This window comes from Gossypium hirsutum, chromosome D04 (genome assembly GCF_007990345.1).
Source record: "Gossypium hirsutum isolate 1008001.06 chromosome D04, Gossypium_hirsutum_v2.1, whole genome shotgun sequence".
NCBI classification, from domain to species: domain Eukaryota; kingdom Viridiplantae; phylum Streptophyta; class Magnoliopsida; order Malvales; family Malvaceae; genus Gossypium; species Gossypium hirsutum.
In genome coordinates, this window is record NC_053440.1 from 52,963,863 (window position 1) to 52,987,664 (window position 23,802).

General features: G+C 34.8%; 1 long non-coding RNA gene across 1 annotated transcript; it reads left to right on the top strand.

The window, feature by feature from the left end:
* Positions 1 to 19,859: 19,859 nt before the first annotated feature.
* LOC107898352 (uncharacterized) lies at positions 19,860 to 22,181 on the top strand. The gene is made up of 2 exons (XR_001684373.2): positions 19,860 to 19,989; positions 21,737 to 22,181. It is a non-coding gene; the product is annotated as an uncharacterized lncRNA (long non-coding RNA).
* Positions 22,182 to 23,802: the final 1,621 nt, after the last annotated feature.

Here is a 23,802-nt window from a genome sequence, read left to right on the forward strand (position 1 = left end):
AATAAAGGACTGAATCAAAATTTAAATAAAATTAAGAGTATAAATTGTAATAAAATAAATAAATAAACTAATAAAGCATAGTAAGGGACCAAAACCGAACGCACGAAAAGGAGCAGGGATCAAATGGGAAATTTTTCCCAGACCCCCTAAACGCATCGTTCAAATAGGGACCAAAACAAAAAAAAATCTAAAATCACATGGTATAAATTAAAAAAATAAAAGAAACAGGATTAGATTGAAAAGCAATTAAAAAGCGGAAGGACTAGGGAAATAAATAGACCCCCATATAAAAAACACGCGGATCTTGTGCGGTTCAGGTCAGGCAATCGGGTCTTGCTTCAAAATGACGCTGTTTTGGGGCTTCTGAAGCCAGGCCAAAACAACGTCCTACCGAGGCCCTATATAACTGAAGTCAGGTCTCGCTTTGTCTCTACAGTGATGCCAGCTCCGACCTTCACCTCTTTGTTTTCTTGTTTGTCTCCTAAGCTCACAATTTCCACTAACTCTTTGTGAGGTAGGATCCGTTTCTCATCTTGTTCTACCATCCTTATCAAATCAGGAGATAGATTACAATCTCTATCATCTTTAAAGTCCTGAGGTTCCTCTGGACACATATCCTACTCAAAAGGAGACTTTGACTTAGCAGCAGCATCCCTCTTATCATTGATATCTAGAGACCTATTATAGGAATAAAAGAATACCCAAAGAACAAATGAATCTAAGAATAATTATCTGTGTGGTATCAGTATGAATGCACTGAAAAATATAAAAGAATATTTGCCAAAATGAGACGCAAAGATGCATTTTATTGAATTACAAATAGTGGACATATGTATTTTTCACAAAAGGATTCCTATTGCTCTCAAGCTTAGAGCAATAAGTGTGTTTTGAACATTACTCTAAACATAGGCCAAAAATGTCTCACATCTCTTACGAACCAACTTCTCTGCCACCAGTGCAGAGATCACATTAGATAAGTAGTTTTGATGTTCTTCAATCACGACTACCTCCATATCCTCCTCAGTGATTTTCGCCTTCTTGACCAGGGAAGAAAAATCTCACTCCCTCTGTGGGGCTATCATAACTCTCAAATGATCTCTGAGGCCATACTCAAAGCAGGCATATCGCTCATACTCAGATGCCACCATACCTCACGCATAGCGGATCATTCTTAGAAACTCAGCCTCATACTCGACCACTGATTGATCCTCCTGTGTATGATTCAAGAACTCCCTCCTACGTGCATCCACATAACTAGCTCCGACATATTTCCCCTGAAAGGCGATCTTAAAGAACTCCCAAGTTAGACGTTCGGGCTGAGTGCCCTCCTTAACAATCAGCCACTAGTGATAAGCCTCGTCCCATAGCAGCGAGACTGCACCCTTTAATTTCTGTTTAGGGGTGCAATCTAGATCATCCATGATCCTCTCTGTGGCCTCAATCCAGTACCCAGCCACATTAGGGGCGACCTTAGTGACACCCCTAAAGTGCTCAACTCCATTAGACCGGAGTCGTTCCGTAACCAACCCTTAACCCCCAAATCCAGTATTGGGCCCAGCGACCCTCTCCAAAATCCTTAGCATAGCCTGGGACAATGCATCATCCCCAGCCATGCGATCTTGAAACCCAGTCTCAGTAGCGGGCGATACTGAAGTCTCACTCGTATCCAAATTTGGCAGACTGTCCGATGATGAGGACTCAGCTAGAGCCCCTCTACGACCTTTACCTTGGCCTCTAGTACCCCATCCGCGGATACCTCGTGTGCTCATATCTAATCGGATTTATCTGGTATCATAATTTTTATGAATCAGTTACAGTTCCAGTGTTTATTAACAAATGTTTTATGTAAAATAGTATCAGTTATTCAGAGTTCATTTTCGTAAATCGCAATCTCACTACAGTTTCCAATTTCTTTACAATTTTCAGTATACACTATCTAGAGTGTTTTCAGTACAGTTTACTACCTATAGTAGTTTCAGAATAAACTATCCGTAATAGTTTTAGTTTATAACAAATCACAGTTCAGAATACTTACAGGATCGGCGCCGGAGACTCGGTGTACCACTTACTCAGTAAAAATATTTCAAATCATTTAGAAATCAATCAATTTTTCGAAAGCATTATTTTTTTATAAAACCCATAATCCACAGTCGAGTTTTACAACCTGGCTCTGATACCACTAAATGTAACACCCCAAACTCGGCCTAGACGTTATGGCCAAATCTGACGATGTCATATAGTAGTGCTTTTCGAAAACTATGTCGTCGCTAAATCCCATTTTCTATTTAACCATTTTTTTCATTTTCTTATGTTAATTTTAAATCATGTCGTTCGTTTCCAAAACATTATTCATTTACAAATCCTTTTTCAATTTCCAAACGTTTTTTTAGTACGGAAGCTTTTAAGCAGTTTGCATATTCGTGGTATTTTTGATAGAACATTAATTTCATTTGAAAACCCGAGTTTTACCTAACACTAGAAGATTTAAATCTTAAAACCGTATAAAATCCAAATTTAAACCAAAATCCGTAAAGGCCATAATTACAGCAAACTACTCTCAAATAAAAGTAAAATCATAAATAGGTAATAAACAGTGTAAAAGAAGTCGTGTGGCCACCATTCAGTCCTCTGCCGCACTGATCTGCCTATATCTGGGGATTACCTGTACAGATTAAACAGAATGGGTGAGTTTACGTAAACTCAGTGTGTAATCCCATACAAATGTACAGACAGTAAACAGATAATCACAGTCTGGGCTTAAGCCCTTTTCAGTACCAGTATCAGTATCAGTCCAGTTTGGGCCTTAGCCCATCTCAGTACAAAAACAGTCATGCAGTAGGGCTTTAGCCCATCACAGTATCAGTAGCAGTAACAGATATGTAGTCACAAAAATCCTACCCATCCAGCCTCTACACACCATCTCCGTCCAACCCTACACTCCATGTGGGGATAGAATCAACCCACCTATCCCTGCACTCCAAGTAGTACTAAATACGGCACTAGACAGTAGTTTACAGCTAAGCTGCCAGTAAATTAGGCTCGAGGCCTTTCAGTACACTTTCTTCGAACATTACAATCCCCCAACCCAATGCAATGGAATATACAGATATGACATGCTATAACATAATATCATGCATGTAAACAGGGCATACAGTATCAAATCAGTGGGACATCATCGGCTTAATCATATCAGTCATACAATCATTTCAATCAATTAGGGGTCTAGGTAAGCATACTGACCCTACAGTAGGTCTAAAATTGACTCAGGAGACCCGTGCAACCTTAGCAATAAAACATTGAAAATGGGCCTACAAGCCAATGATGTTTGCCCGTGTAGGCCCACACGCCCGTGTGGCCCACATGGCCCAAATTGGTCTTGGACTCGTGATCCATTTTAATGTAACCCGTGCTAGATAATTATTTACATGGGTTTCCACTATTTACTTATATGATCCTTCAAAGTTGTCTACTTGAGTCACTGTTACTAAATTATTTATACCTTGAGCTACATAATTTCGAATTAAGATCCGCTTGATGTCTTTAAAATTCGACTCAAGTACCTTTCTAAAATAAAATTTCCAAACTTTTTGGTTTAGCCAATAAGTACAGTAAAATCTTTAAACCTACCCCTATTCTGCTGTCTGATAGCTTCGACTCTTCTTTCCTAAAAATTAGTTATCTCCTAGTACAAAATTTGGATGATGTTTCCATTTGTTTCTATTGAAAATAGACTCATTAATAATTTAAACAAGTAAATTTTAACCCCTAATTATTTTTCTCCAATTTTTGATAATTTTTCAAAGTCAGAACAGGGGAACTCGAATTCATTCTGACCTTGTCTCACAAAGTTTGTTATATCTCATGATTTACAATTTCATTACTAAAACTGTTTATTTTATTAGAAACTAGACTCAGCAAGACTTAATTTCATATTTTTTTGTCCTCTAATTTGATTTTCACAATTTATGGAGATTTTTCAAATTCAGCCTACTACTACTGTCCAAACAGCAAGCAATTTCAGCTTTTCACCGAGTCCCTTATTTTTATGTTTCGGGTACACACCTGGTTTTGTTTGATGTTAAAACAGTCCCCAAGCACTCCAAAGCCTATAATTGAACAAATAACACCATAATCAGTCTTACCTCATGATTAATCAAAATCCTAAAGCCAAAATACTTACCCATAAAATGATGAATACTTACCGCAAAACTTTAAATCGGTACGTTTACAAAAATCATGATGAGAGCCTTAATCCTCACAAAATGCTGCTGCCAACACCCTAGAATTAAACTATTGAACACAAAATAATATCTTAAAATGATACCCAACAACTTATTCAATTTGCACAAGTGTTGCTTAACGCTACAAAATCAAGAGGAAAAAATGGATTAGGGGAAACAAGGGAACTTCGGCACTAGTAGAGGAAAGAAAAGAAAAGATAACCGAGTAAGAAGCAAAGAAAAAAGAAAAATTTGACAGAGATGGGGAGAGAAAACGTCAAAAAGATGAGAGAAAAACGACTCTCTTTTTTGAAAAAGGAAAAAAATAATCAGATTTTGGATATACTCCCCTATAATCCCCTAATTCACTCCTAAAATCGCTCCCCGACTTCCCACTACACATCCACCACTCAGAAACCCAGTTCAGCACAACTCTTGCCGAAATTAGGAGCAAAAAAATACAACCCTTACCGTCCCAAAGATTCGAACCCATGACCTCCACCATAATAACACACCATTTAACCACCAGACCAGCAGGCTCATTCTGATGTAATTTACCCAACAATAAAATAAAAGCCTACTAAACAAGAGTAAGGCCCAATTCATTCAAAATACCAAAATTTTCCCAAGCAAATGCTTGAACTTGGGACCTTTCAAACACTCCCAGGACACATAACCACTAAAGTTGACAGATATTTGTATCATATTTTCACAATAACAAAATTAGAAATTTTGGGGCGTTACATCATCAATGGAAAATTAAATAAAGAAAATGATTAAATTGGAAAGTAAAAATGATTAAAGATGATAAGTAATAAAATAATGAAAATATCATCATATTATCATCTTTCCCAAATTATTTTACATGGAAACCCTAGTTAGAAGATATTGAAGGTAGCAAGCTTATTTGGTTCAATTAGGTGAGTGTTCAACTCCCGTTTTTAATGATTTTTATGTTTCTGATATTGTAATAGCTTAATCTAGCTATCTCAATGACTAATTTGCAAATTTATCAAGGTACTAGGGTTTTTCCATGGATGAATATGCATGAATTATGAATTTTTATGGTAGAAAGAAATATTGTTGATAGATAAACAACTTTTGTAAAGGAAATTTAGATAAAATTATGATTTAGGGACTAAATTGAAAAGTTATAAAATTCATGGAAAAATTTTGAATTGTATGAAATACACAGGCTACTAATGTTATATGTAAAAATCAGTTGGGCTTGGAATATGGATTAAATTGCATGAATTTCATTTTCCAAGCCTAGGGATGAAATTGTAATTAATCAAAAGTATATGGGCAAAATGGTAATTTTGCCTAAGATGTAAATTGGATTGAAGTGAATATGAATGTATTAAATTAAGCTAAATTTACTCGTATAGATCCAGATAGATCAAATACAGAGCTAGGTCGAGGTAAAGAAAAAGTAACAGATTAGTAGCTTACAAGTTCACAAACATTGTCGTGGTAAGTTCGTGTAACTAAATTGTGTATATTTATATGTTTGAATTAAATGATGTATAGGTGAATTGTATAAATGTCATATAAATGAAATTGGACACATATCCGACAATGTTTGAAAAATATTAAGTCTCGTTTGAATAAATGAAATTCGATGGATACAGGGTTCCCGAATTGGTTGTGGTCCCTCATGTGTTGCGGACACACCACAGCTCGAAGGAGTGTCCCGTTATTAGCTCTCATGAGCATCCTGATATTTGGCTCTCACGAGCTTCCTGTTATATAGTTCTTGCAAGCTTCTCATTAATAGCTCTTCAGATTATCCCGATTGATTGTGATACTGCATGTGTTGTAGACACACCACAGCTCTTAGGAGCGTCCCCATATATGGCTCTTCAGAGCTTCCCGATAAAAAGTCTCTTTCATGAGCTTCTTGATTAATGGCTCTCTAGAGCTTTCCGATATTGGCTAGCTTGAACTTCCAGATTACAGCTCGTACGAGCTTCCCATTATACACCTCAAATGAGCTTCCCGTTATATAGCTCAAGAGAGAGCTTCTCGTTTATGTGCTCCTATGAGCACTCCTGAATATGAATTGAAGGATTTCAATTTTGTACATTTTGTGTGTACTACCTGTGTATCCATTGATATTTTGAATGATTCAACAGGCAAGGTTCTGACATAAGATAATGTGAGTTCAAAAAGAATTAATACATGTATATACATGACATACATGGAAATGATATTACTTGATATACTTGGAGTACGACTTGATTATTACTTGAATGTGGAACTTGCTTGATAACCTTGTTTACCCATGATCAATGGTTATTATATGTGATTATATGACCAACATGATGGTTGAGGATACGTGTTAGGGCTTTCAGCCAAATTTCTTGAGTATGCTTTGTATGTTTACTTTAAATGAAAATAAATGGTAAGTTAATTTCTCGTTATACGAACTTACTAAGCTTTAAAGCTTACTCTGTTTTATTTCTCTATTTTATAGTATTTGGAAGTTCATAAAGGTTGGAAGTTGGTCGAAGCTACATCACACTATCCATCGGCCTTTTCGGTATATATAGTAAATTCATTTTGGTTATAATGGCATGTATAGGTTAATTAGCCAATGTTGGCATGTAAATGTTTTAGTTATACTAGCCATTGAAATGGCTTGTGATGGATATGTTTTGATATATATATAAGAGGTTATAACATGTTTGATGCATATGTTTAAAATGGTTGATTGATAGAATCATATTGGTATATTGATGATTAAATTAAGTTAGCATATTTGATAAAATATACATTTATGTGAATTGGGTAAGTTAAGTAAGTAAGTATACTTGGTTATATGAGGTATTATATCATGTATAAGACTTGATTTTGGTCGGATTTGAATGTCTTGTGTTGTCTTGAGAATATATTTAAGCGTTTATGTAAGTGGAAGGCAACTTTGGGTGAGAAATATGGCTTGGAAATGACTTTATTTCGTCCACAGGGGCAAAGACACAGGCGTGTGTCTCAGTCGTGTGTGACACACGGCCTAGCACGTGGGTGTGTATTTTGGCCGTGTGTCCATTACATTTTTAAATTGCAAAACAGAATGCTCAAAATTTGTCACACGGCTTGGCACACGGGCTTGTGGCTTTGCCGTGTGACCCTTGCACCTATTTAATGTAAATTATTATGTTCACACGGTCTAGCACACGGGCGTGTGACTTGGCTATGTGACCCAAATCAGAGAGTTACACGGGTTTTGACACGGGCTGAGACACGGCCATCTGTCTTATATCGAATGTCCACACAGCCTGAGACACGGGCATGTCTCTTGGCCGTATGAGTCACACGGCCTGACCACACGGGCGTGTGTCCCCTATATCTTGGAAAAATTTTAACATATTGCAAAAAATTCTTTGAGTACTTGATTTAGTCCTAACTTGTTTCTAATGCATATTTTGGGCCTCGAGGGTTCATATAAGGGACAATATGATTGAATATGATTGATTTCTAGTAAAAATGTCAAATGGTATGAAATATATATATTTGATCTGTAAATTTTCGTAATGCTATGTAACCCTGTTTCGGCAACGAATATGGGTTAGGGGTATTACAATACCACTTTGGAAATGGAGGTTGCATGGGTTTTAAGTAAAACGGGGATACCACATGCGCGTCGAACAAATTCTGATATAGCTCTCTATATGTCATTAGGATAGATGTGAATTATAGTTTTTTCGTGTTTGGCCTTAAGTTAGATTTTTTCCTCGAATGGCCTTGATGGTTGGTTTCCATGGTCCTCGGTTGGCCTACAGTGATCGATTTTGAATAGCTCTTATTATACACACTCGCAGTGTTTACTTCATTTTCTTTCTTTCTCGGGGCAGACCTTTTAGCATTTTCCCCCGCGTCTATTTTCCCACTCCTTACTGCATTCTCAATCGTTTCTCCGGATATTACTATGTTTGAGAAGCTCTTGGTAGCACTACCCAGCATATGCTTAATGAAAAGCATTGTTGCCACCTCTCTCCATCTCTGAGCGTATTGCCTAAAGCTTTCACTTTGCTTCTTCTCCATATTTTGCAGCATAATTCTATTGGGTGTCAAGTCGGTCACATGGCTATATTGTTTCATGAAAGCATGTGCCAAGTCTTTCCATGAGTTGATTTTGGCACGGCTTAGCTGATTGTACCATTTGGCAACTGACCCGATCAAATTATCCTGGAAGCAGTGGATTAACAATTGGTCGTTATTGACGTATCCTGTCATTCTTCGGCAGAACATTGTGATATGAGATTCAAGACAACTAGTCCCATTGTATTTTTTGAATTCTGGAGTTTTGAATTTTGGTGGGAGCACTAGATCTAGGACTAAGCTCAACTCCTTAGCATCGACCCCGTAAAGGTAGTCAACGTTCTCCATAGCTCTGAATTTCTCCTCCAACCACTTGTACCTTTTAGCTGTTTTAGCAATTCTACTCTTGTTCTATCCATTTTCGCCATGCCGTCCAAATCGAGAACAATAGGTTGGTCAGATTATCTCCAAGATTGGAACCTGAACCCATTGGGTAATTCACTGGTCTTGAGGTGTCGGCTTGGTATTGTTGTGGTCTTATGGAAATCGGTACCCTTCATGGATATGTATCTGGTTGGGATTAGAAATTCACTGGGGTAAAGCCTGGGGGTATGTAGGGTCTTTATTATCATCCCTAGAGTTAATCACATTACTTTTCCCTTTTTCAATCCCTCCAACCAGCAACTGGGTCAACTGGCTTATCATACTTCGTTGGGACTCTTGTATTTGATCCCTCATGTCTTACTGCACCTTAGCTAATTGTTCCTGCAGTAGCGCTTGCAACTGATCTTGCATGTCTTTCTGAATTTTTTCCAGTCTCTCTAAATTTTGATCTATGGCTTTGGTTTTACCACGGGTATCGTAACGATACTCGGTTGGCAAATTCTTATTGCTTTCCAGGGTAACTCTCATAATTTTGATTAATTAGGGTCTTTTTATGAAACTTAATGCATATGATGAAATGTATTGCTGATGAATGAAAAATGAATGCAAAAAGAGGCGTTGATTCTGAGTCAATTCTATTAGAACAACTTTACTAGAAAGCAAATTTCTTTACATAAAATGGATACATTTTACATATATAGCTTTGCCTTAATACTCAAAGCCTTCACTTTCCTAAGGAGCCAAGCTAATTCTCAGCCTTGATATGATTCTGACTTATATCTCAAGCTCAGCATGTTAGCCTGAACTGCTAGGGTTTGCAAGCTTCGTCCATGATGTGATCTCTATCCCTGATCTGCCCTTGAGAGTGTTAGAGTTGCTCTTTCCAGTGTTCATTGTTCGTTTCAAGAAGTTCAACTCGAAGTTCACAACTTTCTAATACGGCCGCGAGCTCTTCTATCTTTCCCTTCAACTCTTCAATCTTAGTCAGGCTTGCTTTCAACTCAATCACAGAGTTGCAACTACGATATTGATGCAGCGACCTTTCTCATTCTGCTACTCGGGCTCTCAATCTAACCTTTTCAATTTGGCTTTCTAACAAATTAATTTTTAGAGAATCCTCTCAGACTCGAGCATCTTGGAATTTCTTTTCCCACTAATCAGCTTTAATATTTTCTTCTTGGATTTCTAGCTGCCATTCTTCTGATATTTTACCCAACCCGGCAGTCCTTATTGACAGCAGCAGTTTCTTATAATATGTTTTTAAACTGTCCAAGTCTCCTCAACCTTGTTTTTTCCTTTCTTCATTTTCTTGGCTTCTAACTTTTGGACATTGATGTCTAATCCTAGCTGAATCTTTTCCTCTTCCAACTTTTCTATCCTCTTCCCCAGCTTCGAACCCTTCTGTTCGAAGTCTTGCTTTACGATCTCTAACTCAGATGGGATCACTTACAAGTATTCTTTTATCGGCCGAGTGTTTTCTTGACTTGATGAAGGGACATTGTCATTGACTCTTTTACCCCACCACCAATCATATTTCGGGGTCATTATGGGGTTTGCAAAAAATCTCTTCATTTTGCAAGTTTGGTTCTAAGCATTTGATATTTTACGAACATTCTTTTTGTTAATATCACCTTTGTACGCAAACTCACATTGAGCTAACCCTTGCGTTGCCAGTATAAACTGTCTTGACCTATACTACCTCAATACGAGTAGAGAGGTGTATCCAATAGCCCCCATATCCCGAGTAGAAGGACCTAGTCGAAATCACCACATCAATACAAAATTTCATCAGGGATCATCCAAGGGGACCTCTATTCAACATCTTCGATTTGGAGACTCTGGAGGATTACCATCCACTTTTCTTCAAAAATGTTGTCTCGCCTTGGGGTAGCCACGAATTCTTTCAATGGAGAGTAGTTCTCAGACAACACTCGATAAGATACTTTTTCTACCTTCCAAAAGTGGCTATAGAACTAGGCTAACAAGAGTTGTGCACACCCGATAAATCTTCCTTCACCTGCTCTCTGACACGCACTTAAAGATCTAAAAGTTTCAACCAAAATTGTGATGGACGTGACCCTTTTGTCAAGCCGGTCAAATAGATCTGAAACTGCATCATTTATGTGCCATAGTACTTTAGGGAAGATGACCTATCCGTAAATACTCAATGAGAAGATGTCGACTCTTTTTTTCATATCTGCATGTGCCAAGATAAAATCCCTCAAACTTTTCCAATGGATGCATTTACTATCTCTCTTTTGTTTAATTCAGGCCGCGACCTATTACTCGCTCATCCTAGTTATGCTCATTAGCCTCTTTAAGAAATTCGAGACGTTGACGGCTCTAGAATAAGCTTTGCCAGCTTGGATCTTTGCGCAACGGAGCAGAGTTGTGTACTCTTCTACAGCGGGCTCCAAGTTTACCTTCCCAAAAGTGAAGCAACTATAGGTGGGATTCCAATACTGGGAAAGAGCTTGGAATAGGTGCTTATCCACTTTGACATTGACTAAATAAGGCAAATCACTATAGTCACGGTAGAATAGCTGCTTGGTTTCGTCATCCCATTGGTCTCATATTCCTTTCAACTCTTGAAGATTATTCTGAGTCACACAGATGCTAGTGAAATCCCATAATTCTTACATGTACCCCTCCGTCAGGCTATCACTATTCTTTTGTTGTGTTTTCTCGGGCCATATTCGTACAGTCGCATTGTCTTCCACTTTATCAAGAAATCCATTTTCCATGACAAGCTCTCTATTTAGCAACTGAACGCAAATCAACACTCTTTTTCTATAATGAAAATGCAATGCAATCACAGCCAAAACAAAACAAAACAAGTCAGTACCTTTCATACAAAGCTAGAATACAAAGTAAGAAATAGAACATCTATTCAGGTGACCACTAGAGGTTTGATATGGTTCTATCTAGGGTAGGTTCTTAGGGCTCATTATATGTTCTTCGATTCTAAAGTAAAGGTACCTGAACTAGCAGATTCTTTAATCTCATCCATTATAGGCTCATATGAACTGAGTTCGGTTCAAGGGAATATATTTCCCTATGGCTATATGGAGGTGAAGACCTCACGAAGACATAGGTATGGATGTATCCCGAAAGCGATCCACTATCCTATATGGAGGTGAAGACCTCACGAATGAATAACTTTCCACTCCTACTTAAGAAGGGCAAAATCGATTGATTATTCAATGCAATATACGTGAAAACATATAGAGAGAAACTTTCAAACCAATGAAACAGATATACTAGACCGCTATGTAACCTAAGGTAACAAAGACAAAACATGAAGGGCGAAATGCAATGAAGGGATCGTATTTAAACCAAATTATTAGTCTTCGACAGAAAAGACCAAAAAGTAATCAACTTGCAGCTTGACTCTCTGTTTTTATCCCCAGTGGAGTCACCAAGCTGTCGAAACCTCTTTTTTTAAAATTGACTTTTCATTTCAAAAATGAATATGGAGTCGCCAAAAATCATTTTTATGAGGTGTGATTGGATCACCTCGTAATTTGATCATTTTAATAAAAGGTTTGATTTACTAAAATAATGATTTTCGGTCTACAAAATCCAAGAAATGGGTGCGGGAGTCGGTTACGCACGAGGAAGGATTAGGACCCTCGTAACGCCCAAAATTGGTACCTAGTTGATTACTTGATGTCTTAGTGTCGATAATTGAAAATTTGAAGAGAATTTAAAAAACGATCCCTTTTTGTATTAAGACATTACTTAACTAAATTAACTTTAATAGAAAATGCCTTATTCCGAGTTAATCGAAAAGAAGGATCATGCCCCGTGAGTTAGGACACGATGTCTCTAATTCTCAAAAACCAGAATAATCGTCGTTTGATCGTTACCTAAATCTTGTTTTTTGTTATTTTTAATAGGATATTTGATTACTTCGATTTTAGAAAGATGCCATACTCCGTAGGTTAAGAGCACAACTCATCGAATTTCAAAAATAATGAACATTGCCTCAGTTTTAAGTATTTTCTATTCGTTAGATAAAACGAAGGTAAATTTTTAAATGATATATATTTAATTTATTTAGGCATGGTGTAAAAACAGATAAATAGATTTTAACATGATAGCATAATGATTAGCAAAATAAGGTAAAATGGTAAAGGGTAAAAAGAATGAAATAATAATATCAGAATGACAAATAAATAAAGAAACGGAATAAGAAAATAAAAAGTTATGCTCGTGAATAATAATAAACAACTATAACGATAATAAAAATACACCTATTTATAATAATAATAATAATAATAGCGATAATCATGTCATGGTTATCATCATAATATTAACATGAACGATAAAAATAATAATAATAATAACATTATGGGTAAAAATGCACAAATAAAAGGAAATATAAACAATATAAATTTTTAAATATATAAAAAAAGAAAGTAAAGAAGTAATAAATAAATAAATAAATAGTTTATAAAAGGTTAAAACTAAATAAGTAAAGGATTGAATTGAAATTTAAATGAAATTAAGAGCATAAATTGTAATAAAATAAATAAATAAACTAATAAAGCAGAATAAGGGACCAAAATTGAACGCGCGAAAAGGAATAGGGATCAAAGGGGAAATTATTCCCAAACCCCCTAAACGCATCTTTCCAATAGGGACCAAAACGAAAAATCCAAAATCACATGGTATAAATTTAAAAAAAAAACAGGACTGGATTGAAAAGCAATTAAAAAGAGGAAGGACTAGGGAAATAAATAGACCCCCATATAAAAAACACGCGGATCTTGGGTGGTTCGGGTCAGGCAATTGGGTCTTGCTTCAAAACAATGTTGTTTTGGGGCTTCTGAAGCCAAGCCAAAACGACATCGTACCGAGGCCCTATATAAGATGAAAATTTCAAAAAACAAACTCATTTCAGTTGTGTTTTAAAAATAAACTCTTTTGTCCCATTTTTTCTCTGAAACACGCCCCATGGTCCGGCCACAGAGCCGTCGGAAGCCCGCCGTGGCCACTGGTCATCGACGACAATGGTTGTCACCTCCGGTGGCTGAAGTTACACAAAAACGAGCCTTTTCAACCCCCTTTTCAGCCAGATCTGAAGGCAAAGCCTTCCGTTCGCAAAAAAATGAAACTTTCAGCTCTTTCACCTAGCCGATGCGCCTTTCGCGTCCTATTCCGTTGAAGCCCAGGCCAAACCCTAAAGGGTTCTGGGGCATTCGATGTCGGAGAAGACCCCTGACAACGAAGGGATATGAAGCGACTGAGGTAAAATAGATTTCATTTTTTTTATTTATTATGCTTTTTCAAAATAAAAAATAAAAATAAAAGGATCACCTTCATTTTTTCTTTTAACTTTTTTTTTCTTTGTATTTTCTTCTTCGTAAATAATACATCTCAAATCTTTGGCTTTTATAGCCGATTACACATGTGTTTTTTCTTTCTTTTTTGTTGTTTCTGTTGTTCTTATAATTTATTTGTTTTCTTTTTCTTTCCAAGCGTTCGTGGATGGTCAACGGTGACGATGGGAGTCAGACTTTAGCCATTTTAGTGAAACGATGGCAGAGCGACAGACCTTGAGGCGTGGGCGTCTTCGGGAGGAGTACCCGGTAATGTGGCAAGGAGCAGCGTGAAAGGCTACGGTACGGATAACCCTAGGGTTTCCGAAAAAATTTTAAGATAGTGGCCCTTAAGGTTTTTGTGCTATTGGGCTTGCAATTTGGGTAATGTATTGGCCATATTTTTTTGTAAATGGACTTTTATTATTATCTTTTTGTTTATTAGTCCGGATAAAATTGGCCTGTTACCCAAGGATTTTAAACCAGAGAAAATTTTGTACACTAGATATAAATCTTCCATGCTTTTTCAGCCATGAAACTGTGATTGACTATAATTAACTGCAATGGTAGAGAGACAAACAACCTCTAAGCTTCCTTTTCAAACCAATACACACTAAAGTAGCCAATTATTAGGACAAGTTGGTCGATTTTTATTCAACTTGCTTGAAGTTCATGATTAATAAGTAGTTAATCAAGAACTGGTGTTGTACAGTATGGAGCCATTAATTAAAAGTTGTTGATTGCTAATTTAGAAGCAAGGCATGCATCCACAGCTTCAGCAACTATGAGGAAATTCCCATCAGCTCCAATTTTCTCCACAAGTTTTCACATCTTTAGCTTGTAGATCACTGGCTCACACGACAGTGTGTCTCATACGGTTTAGCACATAGTCAAACATACAACCCTATGACGTCGACAAAGAGGTTTCAATTTCGCGCATATCACAGATTAATCGGGTTTAGAGTCACACCTCTTATTGAAATGAAATGCCAACACAACAACAATTCCAGATCCTACATACAGTAACCAACTTATTGGGTTAGCAAATAAACATGAGAATCGACCCTTACTTGACAAAACATTCATTCAAAATTAAGTGCTCAAACCTCACAACCAAATTAACACAACCAGCCCCTAAATTCGAACACTTACCCTTAGTGATAGAGGTTTCAACGCACTCATAAAGCCGGAGGAACATCGTGCGTCTCGTGATCTTCTCCTATCGGAACACCAAAATGACCAAATTCAGCATTAAAAACCAATCAAAAGCCATTTAGGAAATGGAGGGAGAAGCAACAAGAAAGGGAAGAAAGAGAAAAAAAAAGTAGAAGAAATTCCTTAGCAGTCAAAGTATATAGAAACAAATGAAAGAATGTGAGGAAAGTGAAGGAAGTTGGACAACAAAAATGGGGAGGGATTTTAGGGATATTTTCCTATATTTATTTTAAATAATAATAATCCAATCGAATCGAATCTCACTAAATCTAATTACTTAACCACCTATCAGATTGCTTAACAGTAGAGTTTGACTGAAACTCTGACAAACATGGATGGCAACAGGAGAGACAAAGCAAAAATTAATATCCTTTTTGACAATACATGATTCGAACTTGAGACTTATGAGTAGGCTAAAACTTTACCACTGAACCAACAGGCTCATCCTTACCAACAAAAATAAAATATAACCTGCATGTGAACAGCCAAATGAAGGAAAAATCAAATTTATAAAAATATTCAAGAGAAGGGATCTGAGATAAATTCTACATGGGTCATGTCCGATGTATTGTTAATCGAGACAATCACACATATATTTCTATTTTCTAGGACTCAGTTGTTCTGATACCTAAGGCATAGTATCTCCCCAATTTGGACTTAAAAGACAACACAATAACCCCCATGAATCAATAACTCATATTGATTCCTATTACTACTAACCATTTAAATTACCTACTGATATAAGTTGTTTTATCCATCATAATCCTATCATATGATGCAACTTAATATTAGTTAAATCCTTAAGTAATCAATGAGCTAATATTTTCTTATCCATTTTTATTTTCATGCAAAAACCATTAAGGACATTCATACAAATATGTAATAAAATAACTGTGGAATTTATTTAATCAATAAATTCAAAAAAATTACCAGTAAGATGATGAAATCACTACATTAAAGGTACAAATTCTTGACGTAGAATGCATGAATTAGGAAGTTAGTGCATGCATGAATGAATGTACATTAAATAAATTATTTAGTTAATTATGAATTTTGTATTTATGCATGTATTTAGGATTAGATGCATGTATTTGATCATTAATGTAATTACTAAAATATGTACTTAGCCTTTAAGTTTCCTAAACTCGGGGGCATGTCTCAAGTTCTTATAAATACCCTTCCAAAGTAACGAAGCAAGTTGTTGAATGTTCTAAACTTTAGAATTTGCATATTGCAATTCTTATCCACTCTTATCGAAGCAAGTTTCCTTGTTTAGTGACGAGTTACCCCAATTCTTATCACTCTACCTTCTCTCTTTCTTCGAGTGTGGCAAATCAACCTAGTTGTTTTTCTTTGTGACAAGTTCCTTTCTTATGAGTTGCAATTGTCTTAAAGCATTTCTTTCGGTGATTTTCTTTATCCAGGGCTCATAATCTTTTATAGACTTCGAAATCACATTGACTCTTTATGCCTTAACTGTTTATCCCGTGAAAAACAAGTTCTTCAAGGACATGTACTTGACATCCTAACTACCATGGGTAGATCAAAATGGGGATAGGTTAACTATTTACAAATATAAGCAAGCTTAGACAAAATTTAATATTCTTATTCTAAGTCGGATCAAATTTGAACAATTATGTAAAATACTAATACCAATTATGAATTTAGTCTAAACTTGATCCGACTCGACCTATGATCATTCTACTATTAAAATGAGTGAGGTTTTACTTTCTTGTATATTGTTTAATTGTGCATGTAAACTTATGACAAGTCACTTTATTTGCTTTTGGTAGAGTGTCGGATGACTCATTTTCCAAACTAAAAGCAACTTAACCTTTTTTTTTAATTAGATTGATCCAATTCTTAAACAAGCTTCTGCTTTCCCCAATCTTGATTTCATTGTATCTTTATAATCATGTCAAATATTATTAGAGGTGTTATTTGACGGTTCGCGTTTATGCGTGGTATTAATATTATATATAGTTATTTAAGTCTGACTCGATATAAAATATGAATATTAAATTTTAGGGTAAACTATACCATTAATCGCTAAATTATAAGTTTTCGTTTTGGTCACTTAATCAAAACGGTTACAAATTGGTCATTAACGTTTTTGAAATTGTTCTTTTGAGTCACCCAACTATTAAGTGGCACTTTTTGACTTGGTATGATAATAATTTTAATCCTTGGCTTTTATATTTTATGTCAATTTGACCCTAATTCTATCTAAAAATTATAAAAAAAACTCACAAATATTTAAAAATAGAAATTCTATATAAAAATTATAGAAAAATAGAATATTGAAAATGTTGTTGAAGAACTAATATGTATGGGAAATAAAGAAAATTATCATTCAATGGAATTCAATAACAAGTTAAAAACAAAACAAAGCAAAGCAAAAGTTAAATCATTACACGCTTCCTCAATGCTTCTTGAAACCATATTAGTAATATCTTTAAGTTGAGTTCCATGCCCTCGAAGAATGTCTAAAGGTTTGTAAAATCCACTATAATGCCCTTTTTTAGCAAAAAAAAAATGCAAAATATACCATAATTCTTTTTCACATTCAATTCAAAATTTGAATTTATTTAATTTATTTTTCAAAATCCAAATTATAAAAACAAATTTTATTCTAAATTTTATTCCCTTATAACGAAAAGCTATGTCAACATAGAACCAATAATTTTGCTTAATGTTTTTGTTTTTTATGGGTATTGGATATTTATATACAAAAAATACAAAGAGAATATTTGGAGGGTTTAAAAAACAATTTTCCCTTATTTTCTCTCACTTTATATATATTTGAAATTTTGATCTAATTTTTACTTTTTTAGAATTTTCTAATTTTTTAAAAAGAATTTCAAATTTTCATCCTTTTATATATAATCAGGATCAAAATTATAGAACGTATAAAAACTAGACTAGAATTGTTATTATACCAACTAAAAAAGTGTCACTTAACAGTCAAGTGGGAAAAAAAACAATGTCAAAAATATTAGTGACCAAATTATAATATTTTTAATTAAGTGACAAAAACGAAAATTTACCCATAATTTAGTCATTAATGGTATAGTTTACCCTAAATTTTATTCAAATATACTCATTTTAAATGCTAAGGTATACCCATTTCTACTCATTCATATATATAATTAGTTTTCATATGATATAAATTACATAAAATAAAAGGAAAATAGCATTTATAAACTTGAAAATGAGATTGACTTAGGTTTTAAAAAATTAAAATTTGAGCCCAACTCATATTTTAAATAAACTGATTATTTTTTTACCTAAATTCTTCTTCAGATTTTAATATTTTTATTCAAATCCTCTTTACGGATATTCCAACTATATGTCAGCTTATATAAATAAATGTTTTGGCTAATATAACTTGTGCAAAATGAAAAATGAGAGGCTAAAATATAAAAAAAATTGTTAATCTTGATTTTATGATATAAGTTGTAGATGTTCGTTTTTTATTTAATATATAAAAATAATAAATTATTTATATATACTATGATTTTTAATTAATTTCTAATAATATTTTCATATATATTATATTTTTTATATTTTTATAATTTTAGAATATATCTTGACTAATGAATGTGCTTATTCATATTCATTGAGTACTTATATTAAAATTTTATTTTTTTTATTTTTATTTTTTATAGATGTAACGTCTATTAATGGCCAAATCAGAGAGGTTCAGATGAAAAAAAAAATTAAAGGATTTAATTAAAAGAAATTTAACTTCGAGCGGGTATAATACCATTTAAGCCAAAAAAAAAAAGGTAAAAGGAGAGATTTCTATGCCGATATGTAATTGGGGGCAGACCTTTGTGAGATTCCACCGCATTATTGCTTAAAAGTAGAAAAAGTTGAGGCAACTGTTCCTCAATGATCCATGGAATCATCAGCCATGCAGGAGCATCAAATCTTGAGTTTATTTACTTACTTTAATATCTCAATTTGGTTCTTCTATCACTTGGTAGACCTAAACCAGACTTTCTAATTAAAAAAAAGGCAATTCCACTAATCACAACATTCATTACCAACTCAAGTGTCACATAGGAGCATCAATTCTTGATTTTATTTCCTTACTTTAATATCTCAATTTGGTTCTTCTATCACTTGGTAGACCTAAACCAGACTTTATAAAAAAAAAAAAGCAATTCCACTAATCACAACATTCATCACCAACTCAAGTGTCACATTAAAAATTCGAGTTAGTAGAAATTGAGTTACTAAAACGAGAGAATGGTCACGCCATGTTTTTACTTTAGCATTGTGAAATTACGTCAAGTAAATTGATTTGATTTGGTGGCTAAATTTAGTGTTTTTGTGTGAGAGGTCCTGTGTTCAAATTTCTTCCCTTGAATTTTTGTTATTTTTATCCCAACTACTGACTTTGGATATTAAGCTTATCTATTAATTTTGTTCAACTATGGACAAGAATGAATCTGTTGGTTCAGTGGTAAGGCTTCAACTTACCTAGAGATCTCATGTGCGGATCCTGTTGGACGTAAAAGTAGAATTCTTTTAGCTAATCCTTGTCTGTGTCGTCCAAGTGTTTAAGAGGGAGGTTGAATTTAGATTTTGGAAAAATCTAGTGGTATATCAAATAGTGAGATAAGGGTAGTTAGTTTAAAAACTCTTTCTTTTGAAATTATCTCAAAAATATCTCTTAATTCTTCTCTCTAATTTGTCGTCCCTCTCTCCTACTCTCTCTCATTCTCCCCACTTTCCCATTTTCTATTCTCTCCCTCTTGCCATTGTAAGTTATGCTGCCTCTCTTTGTTTCTTCCATTGTAAGTTATGCTGCCTCTCTTTGTTTCTTTCTCTCATTCCATTATTTTCTCTTTTATACTATTATTTTCCATCTTGTTGTCCTTATTTGTTAAACTGACCTTGTTTTGGTCAGTGTTATTGTACGTTAAGGGTCTATTTCGGCCGTTTGTGGTAAGTTTTGTGGTACTCCATTTTAAGTTTTTGTTTTGGCATTTTTCTTTAAGGTTGGTAGGTGGTTTTGATTGGTTAGTCAATTAGATGGCCTAGTTGTTTTATGTTACTGCTAGGTGGAGTTTTTAAGTCGGGCACTTTGTCAGCAAATTGAGTTTAGGAGCAGTTGCATCTTTGGGTAAGTATCTGACTACCTTGTTGAGGATGATTTTCGGTGTTAGAGCCAAATGCTTATCACTTGTGGTCCAAGTAAATTGATTGGATTTTGGTGTATCAATGCTAATTACTCTGTTTTAAATGTTGTTTTTAAGGTCTAAAAGTGTGTCATATCGTCATTTCCCAAAACTAGTAAGGTGTGTAACAAAAATCTCGAAAAAATAATGAATGACGCGATGTCGAAAATTAACTGTCGACGCCATACGACTGTGTGCCAGACCGTGTAAGCCACACGGCCATGTCCCAGGCTATGTAAGCCACACGAGCTGGGTTAAGTAGGCTATGTGGGCCACACAGGCGTATGACCCATTTTCAGTAAAATTTAGTTAAGGTCGTGTTTTGAAATGCGCTTCGAGGTCAGTGATTTTATAGGTTTTGTTAAGTGATATGTATGATGTTTGTTAAATGAAAAATGTTGTTCTGATATGGTTGCATAAATTCTGGAGTTATGTCGCCTTATAAAATTTGGTTATGATACGTAAAATTGTGAGCATTGTTAGCGTGTTTTTGATTAGCTAAATTTATGCATTTATTGAAGAGTTATGTTTTATTCCAATTCTCATGGCATGTGACATTGTGGCTATTCTGATTAAAGTGATTTGTAATTACCGAAATATGATATTTTTGTTCTGCAAAGCACGAAATCTTATGCCTAGTGAATTCTTGTCACATCCCAAAAATTGGGTTATTGGAATCAAGAGTGGTCACGTCTTGATTTTTGAGTTAAGATTGTGGAAATTATGTCAAGTGAATTAATTTGATTTAGTGGTTAAGTGTTGTGCTTATGTGTGTGAGGTTTTTGGGTTCGAATATTTTCCCTTGAAGTTTGTTTTTTTTTGCCAACCCTTATCTTTGAACATATGGTTCATAAATCATTTCCGCTCATCTAATGACAAGAATGAACATGCTGGTTTAATGGTAAGGCTTCAACTTACCCAGAGGTTTTGTGTTTGAATCCTCTGTGTGTTTAAAGTGGAATTTTTTTTAAACTCTATGGAGAATTCTGGCAAGGAAAACTAATTAGATTTATTGACTGGGAGAAGTGGGTAGTTTTTAAAATTCTTTTTGAAATTCTTAAATTTTTCCCCAAAACTCCTCCACCCCATTCTAATGTTATTGACGTTTTGTTCACTTTCTTCTCTCCCCCATTTTTTTAACGTCTCAAGTTCTCCCCATCTTCCTCCTTCACAATTTCTTTTTCTACTTCTTTCTTTTGTTACTTTCAAAACCTATGCTAGTGTGGTTGTGCAAGGTTGTGTTGTCAAGTAAGATTATGAAAACTTGTGGGTGATGGAGTGTTTGAGTATTAAGTTGTTTGTTGTGGATGTAGCCTTTCAAGTGGTTTTTGGTATCTAATATAATTTTTTAATGTGTTGTTAGGAAAAGGTCGTGAGATGTTCGATAATCCTCTAGCAATATAGACACTGCTTTAGGCTGTCGTTTTGCAAGGGCAAGTGATAAACGTTTCCAGATTAAGGGATATTTCGTTTGGTTTGGCTTAAGTTTGGCATTTCTGTTTGATTTGTGATTCAGTTTTAAGTGTTTGATTGATGATTTTCACTTTCTGGGATATTGTTTTTAGGTTCTCAACTTACTGATGTTGTGTTGGCATCAAAAAACGATCAGGTGTGTGACTTGATACTGAAAAGTTCTCTTGTGACGTCACATGACCGTGTGGGCTGCACAGGCTAGACCTTTTGGGCCGTGTGGGCCCATTTTCTAGAAATTTGTCACCTAGGGCTATATTGATCTGTGATTAGCAATTAGACTCTTTGTAGGATCCATACTGCTTAAATAAGATTTGAAAACAAGATGTTTGTTACTACGCTTCTTTATGTGATGTATTTAAGGTATGTGAATTATATATGTATGTTATGTGTTCTATCAATTCTATTAGCATGTTTCCATTTCGTTATGTTTGTATATGAACATATGATGTTTGAATATGCTAAATTTTATACCTCTGAATTTGTTAGATGACCATGCATGTGACATATGACGAATCTTATTTGCGTTTGTTGAATTTGTGACATATCTATTCTGTGAAGCGTGGAATTTCATGCCTTTTGATTTCTGTTTTTGTACAACTGCATGTATTTGCATGCCATGTCACATTGCATGAGGTTAGGATAATAATGTAAGGAGGAAGCTTTAGCAATTTAATTATCTGAACTATCTGGTGGTTTAACTACATTTCTGTTCCAGCAACTTGACTGCATTTATGGTAGCTCGACCACACATATCTGTTATGGCAGCTAATATAATGGTTTGACCACATATATCTGATCTGGCAATTTAACTGCAACTCTGGTGGCATTGTCCACAGTTATCTATTGGTTTGTTGGATGGACGAGTCCTGGGGAACTCTAAATTGGTATGTAGCGGAGTTGGGTAGGAAGTTTTCTGAAAAATCTACATATTGTTTTCTAAAAATATTGCATTCACATAATCATGCATGCACGACTTTTCCATGCGAGTTTGTTGAAATTCTCTGCAATGTTTGATTGGTATTTATGTTATTTGTATTTTTTTTTTGGTTTAGTTACGCACTGAGCTTGTTAGCTCACTCTTCTATATTAATCTTTTCAAGTAATCAGCTAATGGCGTACGGGAGCTTAGATTGGTTTTCACATAAAATGGTTTGTTTTGGTTAATAAATTGATTTTCAAAACTTTTGGCTTTTGGATTAATCTCTTGGACTTAATTTTGGTTTTGGGTTTTTGTTACTTAGTTAAAGTTATTCTGCATGATATATGTTAATCAACAATCAATACTAGGCTTCAAAATTAAATAAATTAAGATTTTTTCGCTACAAAAATTCGGTTTGAGTTTTACGAAAGTTAAAATGTAAGTTCTACAATATGCTCAATCGGCTAGATTAAACATTTTCACTTGTCGAAATCACAGTTTTCTAATATTAACTTCAAAATTTTCCGCTGCAAAGTTTTATTATGAATTACAAGTTTTATGAAGCAAGTGACTTAAGCGTTATGTTTTCATAAAGCTAGGTTTTCAGTTAACAATTAATAAGTTCACATAAATGTTTTAAGAAATTACAAATTTTCCTGCAGAGCAATTGTGACGAGTTCTTATAAAAATTGATTTTTAATTTCGTAATGAGACACGTTCTATAAAGTAGAATTTTTACGTATTGATGTAACCTTTCAGATTTGCCCATAACGTCTAGGTTGGGTTTAGGATGTTACAATTCTGTTAAATATACGATTGCATGATCAACATGCTTACTGTCCAGATTCTGTATTTGCATGTCATGTCACATTGCATGGGGATGGGATAATATTTTAAGGAGGAAGTTTTGGCAGTTTAATGATCTGTATTATCTGGTGGTTTAACCACATATTTGTTCTAGCAACTTGACTGCAATATAGTGACTTGACCACATTTATCTTATCTAGTAGTTTAACTGCAACTCTGGTGGCACTATC